The 12,023-nt window shown below is 47.1% G+C and overlaps 1 protein-coding gene across 1 annotated transcript in view; it reads right to left on the bottom strand.

Moving 5' to 3' along the window:
- The window catches only part of Radil (Rap associating with DIL domain), a 70,177-nt gene that overhangs the window by 33,072 nt on the left and 25,082 nt on the right, over positions 1-12,023 (bottom strand). The window lies entirely within an intron of this gene.

The following is a 12,023-nucleotide window of genomic DNA, read 5'->3' as shown; positions in this document are numbered from 1 at the left end:
AAATCACATATTATATAATTCAATGTGTATGAAATGTCCATAAAAATGGGTTTCTGGGCTGTGAAGACAGATCAATAGGTCTGCTGCGCAAGCATGAAGACCAGGGTTTGATCCCTGAGCTCCATCTCCAAAATCCAGGTAAAAATAAGCCAGGCATGGTGGTAACTGAGAAACAGCAGGCCTTGGTAACCGTAGAGTTCCTAGAAGACACCAAGACAAAGGCACAAGGGTCTCTGACACTCTAGATGTCAAAGGTGTCCCAGCACCCAAGGCCAGATCAGGATCTGTGAGACCAGCTGATGTTGCCCTCTGCTGCCTGTGCTACTGCTGGAAGTAAAGGAAGTGTCTGGACTTCTGATGCTCTATCCTGAGCACCCAGAGCAGTGATTCTCAACCTGTGGGTCAAAACCCTTGACAAACCTCTATCTCCAAAAAATATTTACATTATGATTCATAACAGTAGCAAAATTACAGTTATGAAGTAGCAACAAACTAATTCTATGGTATGGGAGTCACCACAACATAGAACTGTATTAAAGGGTCACCGTGTTAGGAAAGTTGAGAACCGCTGTTTTAGAGCTATCGAACAGGCCTAGCTCTCAAGGCTGCTGCTGTGAGCCTCTGGGTCTGCACTTGCACTTGGGGTCTCCAAGGCCTGGCACTGCCAGCACTCTAAAAGCTTCTCCTCATCCATTCAGTTTCTCTCCAGGTAGAAAAGGATTCTGCCATCAGACCAGTAACAGCTACTGACTGTGTGACAACTGCAGAAGGCTGTGAAGGTGCTGAAATGCCATTTAAGTAGGTGCTAAAACCAGGTGATTTTAAGGGTGTAAAAGACAGCCTGTGAGCTGGGCAGATAGCACATCATAAAAGCTTTTAAAACACAGCAAATATTGTTTTTTCTAAGGCAGAACCAGCCTGACAGACAGAAGGAACACAGGCTGCAAGAAGCTGCAACTGATGAAATACTCAGTGTAGGAGCGACAGAGGATCTCTGTGAGTTCAAGACCGGTCTGCTCTATGTACAGTGGCAGGACAGCCAGAAACGACACCCACACAAACAGCATGAGGAGCTGCAGAGATGGCCCAGTGGTTAAAAGCACTTGTTCTTGTAGAGGACCTGGGTTAAGTTCCACATCAGGTGGTTTACAGTCATGTAAAACTCTAGCTCCTTCCAACATCTCTGGCCTCTTTGGGAACCTATGGTGATATTTTATTTTGTACTAAAATGTTATTTGTATGTTAATAAATAAAGTTGCCCGGGGGTCAGAGCTATTAGCAAGCCATAGGAAAGCCGGGTGGTGGTGGCATACACTTGTAATCCCAGCACTTGGTAGGCAGAGCTAGGTAAGTCTCTGTGTGTTCAGGGATACAGCCAGCATTGGATACACATGCCTTTAATCTCAATACCAACCATAGAAGACCTGGAGGTCTATACAAACAGGCAGTGACGAGGCAGTCATGTGGTTGGGTTTACAACCAATGAGAAGGCAGAACAGAAAGTCTATATAAAGACTTTAACACAGGAAGTAGCTCTCTTTTGGAGAGGTAGGACCACCGCAGGAGGAAGGGTAAGGTTTTAGCTCATAGCTCTGACCTCTTGGCTTTCTTCTTTGCATTGGTTCTGTGTTTCTTATTTAATAAGACGGTTGGTTACATCTACAGGAACCTGCAAATACATGGTACAATATACATACACACATTCACATTAAATAAATCTAAAACAAAGAAAACAATGTATCTGAACATCTTGGAGAAAGAGAGGAAGGAGCAGGGGCGGGGAAGGGAGGATATATTGAATTACTGACAAGTAAATTGCCAGGCATGGTGTAACTCATGCCTGTATCCAAGCACTTGGAAAGCTGAAACAGGAGGAATGTCATGAGTTTGAGGCTAGCCTGTACCAGGCTACAGAGTAAGATTCTGTTTCAATGAATGAATTAATTAATTAATTAGGCTCTTCTTGATGATAAGTGCCAAGAAAATGCGGAGAGACCAAAATAATCATCATCAATTACAAAGAAAACTAAAGTTTGGACAAGAGAAAAATCCACGTTGGCGTCTTCATTACTGTTTTATTGCTGTGGAGAGAAACCATGACCGAGGAAACATGTAACTGGGGGTTTGCCTATACTGTCAGAGGATGCATGGTGCTGGAGCAGAAGCTGAGAGCTTACATCCTGATGTGCAGGCAGGAGGCAGAGAAAGAGCAAGGAGGCCTGGCATGGCCCATCCCAGTGACACACCTCCTCAACAAGGCCACACCTCCTAATCCTTCTCAACACACACCAACTGGGAACCAAACATTTACATATATGAACCTATGGGAACCCTCTTCATTCAAAGCACCATACTTGCAATATCCCAAGCTTCAGTAAATAAAGTATTAAATAAACAAAAACCCTATCGTGCTTATTATTTTGAGACAGGGTCTCACTATGCAGCCCAGGCTGACCTGAAACTCAAGACCTTACTGCCTCACCCCGCCCCTTTTTTGAGATATCGAGTATAATGGCTTTGACCTTACTGTGTATGGGTGGGCCTTGAACCCTGATCTTCCAGCCTCTCCCAAATGCTGGGATAGGGCATTTGCCACCATATCCAGTTGATGTGGTACTGAGGATCTAACTGGGGGCTTCCTCCATGGTGGGTAAACCACTCTACTGACTGAGCTACATCTCCCACCCCTAAAACCTTGACTTTCAACTGAATTCAAACTGTGACCACACTGAACAGGGAGAAAGTAACTGGATGAGGTAGTGCAAATGGCTCACGTTATTAGATAATGTCTGAAGTGTTCAAACTCAAGAAGTGGCAGGACTGTACTTGGGGCTGAGGACACAGCTCAGACTGCAAAGGGCTTGCCTTGTAAGAACAGGAGCTGAGTTCAATTTCCAGAACTCAAATATAAAGTGCTGGCCAAGAAAGCGCATGCATGAAATCCCTACACTGGGAAGGCTGAGACAGGCCGATCCTCCAGGCTCACTGGCCAGCCAGCACAGCTACTAAGGTGCAGGCAGGGAGAGACCTTGTCTCAAAACAAACCAACAGTCGGGCAGTGGTGGCGCACGCCTTTAATCCCAGCACTGGGAGGCAGAGCCAGGCGGATCTCTGAGTTCAAGGCCAGCCTGGGCTACCAAGTGAGCTCCAGGAAAGGCACAAAGCTACACAGAGAAACCCTGTCTCGAAACCCCCCCCCCCAAAAAAAGGCAGAGGGCACCTGAGGAACAACACCGGAGGTTGTCCTCTGACCTCCAAGTGTACACACAAGCATGCACTACCCAAACACACACACACACACACACACACACACACACACACACACACACACACACAGAACTAGCTCACAGCTGAATGTCATGGCCTCTGGGGAGAGCAGACTGGGAAGAAGGGGGGTTGGCAGGGAGCCGGGATTCTGTTTTTACTTGGTCTTAAGAAGCAATGAGAAAGCATTCCTTTAACTCTACACATCTGACTGGAGATGACAGGTTCTGACAGGATACACTTTTCAACATACTGAAAGAAAACGTGAGTTCTCGCTGGCGGGATCTACTTTGGTTCCTAGGTACACTCTCCCGCCTCTGAAACTGGGAAGCATTCCATGTTTACCATGAGCTCAGCAGTGGTTGTGATTCAACAGCTCGCCTGGTGTTTCTGAGATAGATCTGAACACAGCAGTCATGTGTGGATATGGGAAGACAAGCAGAGATTCTGATCGCTCTTTCCCAGAACCTGTGCCTATAGACTGGGAGAAAGCTCAAGTGATCAGGGGAACACAGAAATTCAGCACTTCCATCAGCCTTAGGATGCAGAGGATGGCACCCAGGACTCTGCACTGGGAAGAAGCCTAGGATCTCAGTGGTGGAGCTCCTGCCTAGAATCTCCCAGTGAGGGGTGATGTGGGCGTGGCTCACTAGTTGAGCACCTGTGAGTTAAAGGCTAGCATGTGTTCAGTGGCAGAGCAACTGCAAGTCCTGGGAGATTCATCCCAGGTAATTAACACACACACACACACACACACACACACACACACACACACCCTTGGACTCCAAATCTATTTGACTTTTACACACTGGTTTGTGTAAGATCAGAACTATCTAACACAGAGTAAAACCCACGTACAAACCCATATTTAGGTTTAGTAGATTTCTTTCTATTCTCACTCCCTCACTCTGTAACTCAGATTGGTTTAGGACTCACTATGCAGCCCAGTTGGCTTTGAACAATAACAACGAAAAAGAGCCACATCCTGAGAGGGTCCATGTCTCTGCTGAGGTCACTCGTGAGTCATGGAGCTCAGGAGAGGAGGCTTTGCTAATAAATCTTGATTTATCTCACTTATTGACAGATCTTAAAATGTGGACCAGGGGTCTGGTCCTCGTCACGTGTGTTCCTTCTGATCTGAGGGATCTTCAGCTGGTCACAGGAGAGAAATCAGGGAGATCCATACGGAAGGGGAGGGAAGGGTGGAAAGAGAGAGGATGCAGAAAGACAGTTTTCAGTCCATGACTAGAGATGGACAGAGGCCTACAACCAGCAGGAAGGTAAGGACCCCATCAACACCTGTACTTGACCTGGCCCTGCGTGACTTGGGTGGAGCAGGGATGACCCTGTGCCCAGATTCCACCAAGAGAAGAGCATATAGTCTCCAGCTTGTAATTTTGCCATCAAGAACAATTATAGGCATGTTAGTTAGTATGCAGAAACCACGTGCAGCTGTAACAAGTACCCCACATGCAGGGGGGTGCTGAAAGTCGGGCAGACATGAGAAGCTTGAGGAATGGAAAAGGAAAGGCCTGGCCTGCCTGGCATGCAGTCAGTGGAGATGGGACAGTGAAGATGTTGCTGGTAGCTCTGAGAACAGGAGAAGCAAGTAGACCTCGGAAATGGAGACCAACGGGGCTGCCAGCAAAGGCTGGGGGTGCAAGGTGAGGGGGTGGGACTGGAAACTGGAGGAAGGGGGTCCCTCACATGTCCAGGCTGGGGCTCACTGAACTGAGTCCTGAGGGCTGGGGCGCAGCTTGTGGCAGAGAGAATGTGTGAGGCTCTAGGTTTAATCCCCAGCAGCCAAAGGAAGAAAAAGGATGAGAAAGGGATACAGAGGAGGAAATGAGAAGGGGCAGGGGAGGAGAGGAGGTAGGAGAAGGGAAGGAAGGAAAGGAACTAAGAAAAGGGAAGGATGAGAAGGGGAGAGAATGAAAGAAGGGGAAAGGGAGGGAAGAGGAGGAGAAGGAGGGAGAAAATGGAAGAAGGAGGAGGGGGAGGAAATGGAAGAGGAAGACAAGGGAAAGGAAAGGGGCGAGAAGAGAAGGGGAGGAAAGAGAAGAGGAACGGAGAGGAGGGGAGGAGGAAGGCACAGAAGAAGAAGGAGGAAAGGGGAAAGGGAGGAGAGCCCATGTGTGGAAAGTGGAATTTGTTAGTGGTGACCCAAGTGTACAGCCCAGGAACTTTCTAGGCAGTGTGTGCAAGGTGTTATCTGGTTTCTGCCTGCTGCTTACAGTGAGAGAAAAGAGTGGTGCCAGGTGGTGGTGATGCATGCCTTTAATCCCAGCACTCGGGAAGCAAAGTTGGGCTAATGTCTGAGTTCGAGGCCAGCCTGGTCTACAGTGTGAGTTCTAGAACAGCCATGGTTACACAGAGAAATCCTGTCTCAAAAAAGAAAAAACCAAATGAATGAACAAAAGAAAAGAAAAGAAAGAAAAAGAGGAAAATGACAGTTCTGGGAATTAAGAAAACAGCCAGGACAGGGTGACTTGGAAAGTGCTAGAACACCTTACCCAGAAGACAAAATAAGAAAATGACTGCCCCAGATGTAGCCTAGAGGAAAAGCCCAGTGAGGGTGTGGAAATGCCTGTACTGAAACTGGAGAAAGAGAAAAGGCCAAATGCATTGCTGGGGGTGCAGCTGGTGCTGGAGCAGGCACAAGGCCCTGGGTTCCATCTCCATCCACACGAAGAAACAAGAAACCATTTCACCACTCCCCAGCCCGGGCTGGAGACACAGCTCCACAGTTAGGAGCCCTCGCTGCTCTTGGAGAGAACCTGGATTCAGTTCTCAGCACCCACAGCAGGTGGCTCCCAACTGTCTGTAACTCCAGCTCTAGGGGATCGGACACCTTCCTCTGACCTCAGTGGGCACCAGGCACTCCTGTAGTGCACATACCTGCAGGCAAAACATCTATACATATAAAATAAGAATAAATAAATCTTAAAAAATAAAGTCCTCACACTTCAGGGTATTCAACCTCACAGGAGACTCTTTCAAGGGATGAAGGGATTTCCCACGGATTTTCTCAGGCCAGAAGACCTCAAGAAAACTTAAGAGCACTGTTTGATTGCAGAGGCTAAAAACAGAAGGAATGAACTCAGAAATGTCTGTGGGCGTGGCTTTAGTGCAGTGCAGTGAATTCCCAGGAAATCCCTTGCAGCCCACAGGCTCTTGACAACATTCTATGGGTGGAGATGGCCAGGACTGACCAGGACCGAAGGTATGCAATGAACAGAACCTAAGGGGACACTGGTTGACAAACACGCTATCTGTCACCAAAAAGGATGGGTGTCCCAGAACAGACCAGAGGACCCAGCAGGTGGCATTAGGAGTGCGGTGGGTGGGGAGGTGGGAGGCAGGGTCAAGAGGTTATCCTCAGGCCTGGAAACTTCACCCAAGAACCATGGCTGGAGTTTGGAGTTTGTCTAGCTGGATTTGAAAATCACTTGGGACCAGTGACCCTGTTCCACCTCTCAGCTGCCCCTTGCTGACACTGTCACCTGTGCCTGTCTTTTGCCACTGCAGGCTGGGGGTGTTGGGCAGGTAGTTTGGGTTTCAAAGGTCCACAGAGGGGTAAAAACTGTGCCAAAGGGACTGGAGAATTTGCTGCTCTTCCAAAGGACCCAGGTTCCACAGTCATCACTAGTAACTCCAGGGAATCTGATGCCCTCTTCTGGCCCCCTCAGGCAACTGCACTCATGTACACTGACACACACAAATGCACACACACATGCATGCACATAAAAATCCTTAAAATAATTGCTCCCTAAGAATTGCACTTTTAAGGGACGAACATGGAGGCACACTTTTAATCCCAGCACTCAGGAAGCAGAGACAGGAGGATCTGTGTGAGTTCAAGGCCAGCCTAGTCTACACAGTAAGATCCAGGGCATCCAGGGCTATAGAGATTCTGTCTCAAAAAACAAAGAATTGCACTTTATGGATTTTACCCAGAGTCCTCAGCCATACCTCATTTAATTTATTAAAATGATTAGATTTGGGGCATAAACTGATGACTCTGGATGACCTCTGAGGTAAGGTGAATGCACGTGCATGTGAAACACAGGTCTGGATCACTGGGGTCCAGGGCTGGATTACGGTCACCCAATGACCCTACCCCTGAATATGAATGAGACCTGTGAAGATAATGTCATTCCACGATCCTGGTCAGTCATATGGCAAAAGAGATTTCTTTGGTTATAAATACACTGGATGGGCTGGTGAGATGGGTCTGCAGGTAAGAGAACCTGCTACCATGCCTGACGATGTGAGGTTAATCCCCTGAGCCCACAGAGTGGAAGGAGAGAGTTGGCTAGAGTTGTTCTCTAACCTCCACATGTGCTATGCCACATACAGAGTAATAAATGCTCATCAGTTCACACTAGGTTCAGAGATTATCTAAGCGATAATTACCACAAGCAAACACAATGAATCTGTGTGTGTATATACTCATGTGTGCGTGTGTGTATGTGAAGGCCAGAGGTCAGTATCAGTATCTTCCACAGTTGCTCTCTTTATCTTTTGATACATGGTTTCTCACTAAACCCAGAGCTCACTAATCCAGCTAGACTGCTAGCCAGTGAGCCCAAGGATCCTCCTGAATGCTGGGGTTCTAGACACATGTTGCCAATACATGACTTTTACATGGGTGCTGGGGGTCTGCACGCAAGCACTTTATACACTGATCCCCCTCCCCAGCCCCTACATGAGACTTTCAAAAATAGAAAGCTGAATCCTCAGAGAATAAGGGGGAATTGATATGGCCTACAGGCCTGAAGATGCTGGGCCATTTGGAAAGCTATATTTAAGAGTGCTCTTGGACTTCAAACTTTTGTGTGCTGTGACACAAAGAAGATGTCATGGCCTTTCAGCATTCTTTCCTTCCTCTCCCTAAAACATAACCCCTGTGCCACTGGGGACACCATTTTTCTGTGTCTACTGCAGACAGGCTGGCCACATGTAAGTTCCAGTTGATGAAGGATGAGGATGCTCTTGCTGAGATATGCTCCATGGAAGGAGGACACCAGAGTGGAGACAGTGATGGTTAAGCTTTGTGGCCAACCGGATTTGGAGCCACCTAGGAGACACACTTCTGAGACTGTGAGGGAGGTTCCTGAGATGTTTAACTGAGGAGAGAAGGGTCTACCTCGAATAAGGGCAACACTACTCCAGGCCTGGTGAGAGAGAGAGAGAGAGAGAGAGAGAGAGAGAGAGAGAGAGAGAGAGAGAGAGAGAGAGAAGATAGCGCAAGCCAAGCACCAGTATTCATCTCTCTGCTTCTTGACTGAATACAAGGTGACCAGCTGCCTCATGTTCCTACTGCCACAATAAGGTCCTCTCTCATTGTCATGCCTTCCCTGCCATGCCGACTGTCCCTGCAATTTCTGAGCCCAAATAAACTCTTTCTTAAGTTGCTATGTCTGTTAGTTTTGTCAACTTGACACAATCCAGAATCCCCTCTGACCATGGCTGTGGTGGTGGTATGGGGGTGGCTCTTGACTGCATTCATTGAGGTGCCCACGTGGGGGTTCTGGACTGTATAAGAGTGGATCAAGTGGGCCAGTGAGATGGCTCAGTGGGTAGAGGCATTTGCCACACAAGCTGTGAGTCACTCTGCCACCATGCAATACCAGCTATGACAGACTTGTATCCCCTGAACCCTAAGCAAAAAGAAATCCTCCCTCAAGTTACTTGTTTTTAAAAACGTTTAAAAGATTTTTTGTTGTGATTTATATATGTGTCTATCTGTGAACACGTGTGTAGGTACCCTAGGAGGCTAGAAGAAGGCATTGGATTCCCTTGATCTGGAGTTACAAGTGGTTGTGAATCAGCTGTGTGGGTGCTAGGAATAGAACCCAGGTCCTCTGAAAGGAGGCATTCTTAACCCACGAGCCACCTCTCCAGCCCCTTAAGTTACTTCTTGGTTTCTGATCATATCAACGAGAAAGTAGCTAATACAAGGAGAAAATATTTGGCCTTCCCCCCTCAAATCACCCTGCCCTCAACAACCCTGAAGAGGAAGGGTATGAACCAGTGAAGTGGGGCAGCAGGTGGAAATAGCCAGGGCTCTGGGGATCAGGGGAGCCACCCTACCAGACCTGAATGTTGCATTCAGCTTGTGAAAAGAACTAGACCTGTATCAACTCCAGTGATCCCAGGCCAACAGCAACTCTTAGCTGATCTCCAAAGTATTGCATTTCTAATCATAAAACATTCCACACACAAGTGGATGTTCACAACTTCCTGAGATTTAAAAAAAGAACAGTTGCACCTACCACCCAACATAAACAAGGCCACTGCAGTCTGCTGCTCTCCCACCTCTCCTCACCAAAGGTAAACAGCTCAAGTCTTACTGCCATTTTTAATTTAACTAATCCCTGTGATGGTCACTGCTATCAACGTAATAGAATCCAGAATCACCTGGGAGATGGGCCCCTGGACATGATGGAGGATTATTTTGTGTAAACTGAAGTAGGAAGACTTGCCCTCTGTGGGTAGCACCATTCCCTAGCTGAGATCTTGGACTGTACACATGTAGAAAGGGAGCCGAGTAGCAGTTTCCATTTGTAGTGTGTTTGCCTGCCTCCTGCTCCTACCACCATGCCTTCCTTTTGAAGCCAGAATAAACCTTTTCTCCCTTGGATTGTTTTGGTATTTTATCCCAACAAATGGAAAGAAATGAATACAATGGCTTTTGACTTTGGTCTGTTTTGAGACAGGGTCTGGCAAAGGTGTCCAGCCTTGCCTGCAGCTTGCTACATAGACCAAGCTAGCTTTGAGCTTGAAATCTTTTGCTTCAGCTTCTTGAGTGCTGGGATTCCAGGGAAGAACCAAGGCACCAGTCACATTACAGTTATAACTGAGTTATACTGCTTTACACTGTATTTAAACCTTCCATAAATCACATCACACTTTACGTATTTGGAGAGGATTTCCTTTCTTCCTCAGCATGACTATCCATCTTCATCTTCAAGGGTGCATGAAGCCATGGCTTGTTTGACATCACAGATTTAGGATTCTTACTTGGAGAAGGTGGTACTCCCTAGTCCTCCCCCAACTGATGGTTATGTGCACTGTTTCTTTTTTTTTTTTCATTTTTTTATTAAGAAAATTTCTATTCACTTTACATATCAACCACAGATCCCCCTCTTCCCTCTTCCCACACCCCAGCCTCCCCCCAAAACCCACCCCCCCATCCCCACATTTTCCAAATCAAGGTCTCCCATGGGGAGTCAGCAGAGCCTGGCACAACTCAGCTGAGGCAGGTCCAAGCCCCTCCCCCCTGCACCAAGGCTGTGGGCTCCAAAAAGCACCCTAGGCACTGGGCTCTAAAAAGCCCGCCCAATGTGCAATGTGCATTGTTTCTAATTTTGGGTTATCACCTAGCCACAGTGCACTTGTCTCCTGGTTACTTAGACAAGAGTCTCTTGGACTTTCCAGACCATGCCATTTAAAGGGAAGTACTGTTTTTACATAGCACACCGCTGGTAACTAGAGGGGGTGTAGAGTCCTCAATGAAATGGACTGATCACCAAGATGAAGCTTATCGGTACCCACAGCATGATGCAGAGATCTGAGAGTAAAAAAATAAAAGTGGAACCCCGTGTGTGGGCCTGCAGTGAAATGCCCATTGAATTGCTTATCGTAGCTGTTTCTTGAGGTGGTCTCACTATGTAGCCCAGGCTGGCCTTGAACTCTGGATCCTCCTATCTCCACTTTGAGTGCTGGGATCAGAGGCATACATCTGGCTTTAATTTTTTTTTTAATTTGTGTGTATCTGTATGGTGAATGGAGAAAGAGAGAGAGGTATATGTGTGAATGTGGGCACACATGTACCACAGTTAGAATACAGATACAGAGGTCAAGTTTCAGGAGTCTGTTCTCTGCTTTCACAATGGGTTCCAGGGATCGAACTAGAGTCACCAGGCTTTTACAGCAAGTACTTTTACCTTCTGAGCCATCTTGCCAGCCCCGGCTAATTACTGATTTCTAACTTATAATACTATAGTTTTATGTTAATACTTAGAAATAGGTTGATCCCAGTAGTTACCCGAGAACGGTGTGCATTTGCCAGTTGTTGAATAGAGGAGTCTATGATAAATGTCCATGGGATTATCGTGGCCAACCTGCTGGGGGTAGGGATGTGGTAAATCCATCCCAAGCCATCTGCTGCTGTATTAGCTGTCTCCTGGCTCTACAGGGCAAAGTTAAGTGGTTGTGACAAGAGACCATACGGCTTCCCAAAGCTGGAACTATTCACTAGTCAGCCCTTCCTAGAAAAGTTCAGCAACCATGACACTAGGTAGCCCACAGGCTTGGTGTTAATGAAACACTGATGTTAAATGTTGTGTGATCAGGGCATATTTTGAAATCTGTTCATTTTTGCTTTGCTATTTTCTGTTGGAACTAAGTGATCTGGGACAAGTATGTCATAAAGCACCCCACTTTCCTAGCATGGTCTCTCCCATCATTGATTTGGGGTCCTCTTGTCTCTTGTCACCATGCCACCTTCTTCTCCCTTGCATTTCATGTTTCCATTTCCATGTCCTCACATTTTGAGTATGTGTCTTCAATCTCAGCAGCGGCTCCCCCGCCCCATACTGACAATCTCCACTTCACTGCAGTTCCTCCCTCTGCATCCTCCCCTTCCTGCCTGCCCATCCCATACTGTCAATCTCCACTTATGGTACCCTGACTTCTGCTCCACAAAAATATCCACTTATGCAGTCTATGCCCCCACCCCAACCCCTCATCAT

The sequence above is a fragment of the Peromyscus californicus genome, unplaced genomic scaffold (assembly GCF_007827085.1).
Source record: "Peromyscus californicus insignis strain IS unplaced genomic scaffold, ASM782708v3 Scaffold_2__1_contigs__length_46816999, whole genome shotgun sequence".
Classification (NCBI taxonomy): domain Eukaryota; kingdom Metazoa; phylum Chordata; class Mammalia; order Rodentia; family Cricetidae; genus Peromyscus; species Peromyscus californicus.
Note: the sequence above shows the minus strand (reverse complement) of the source record. Positions and strands in the feature narration are given on the sequence as shown.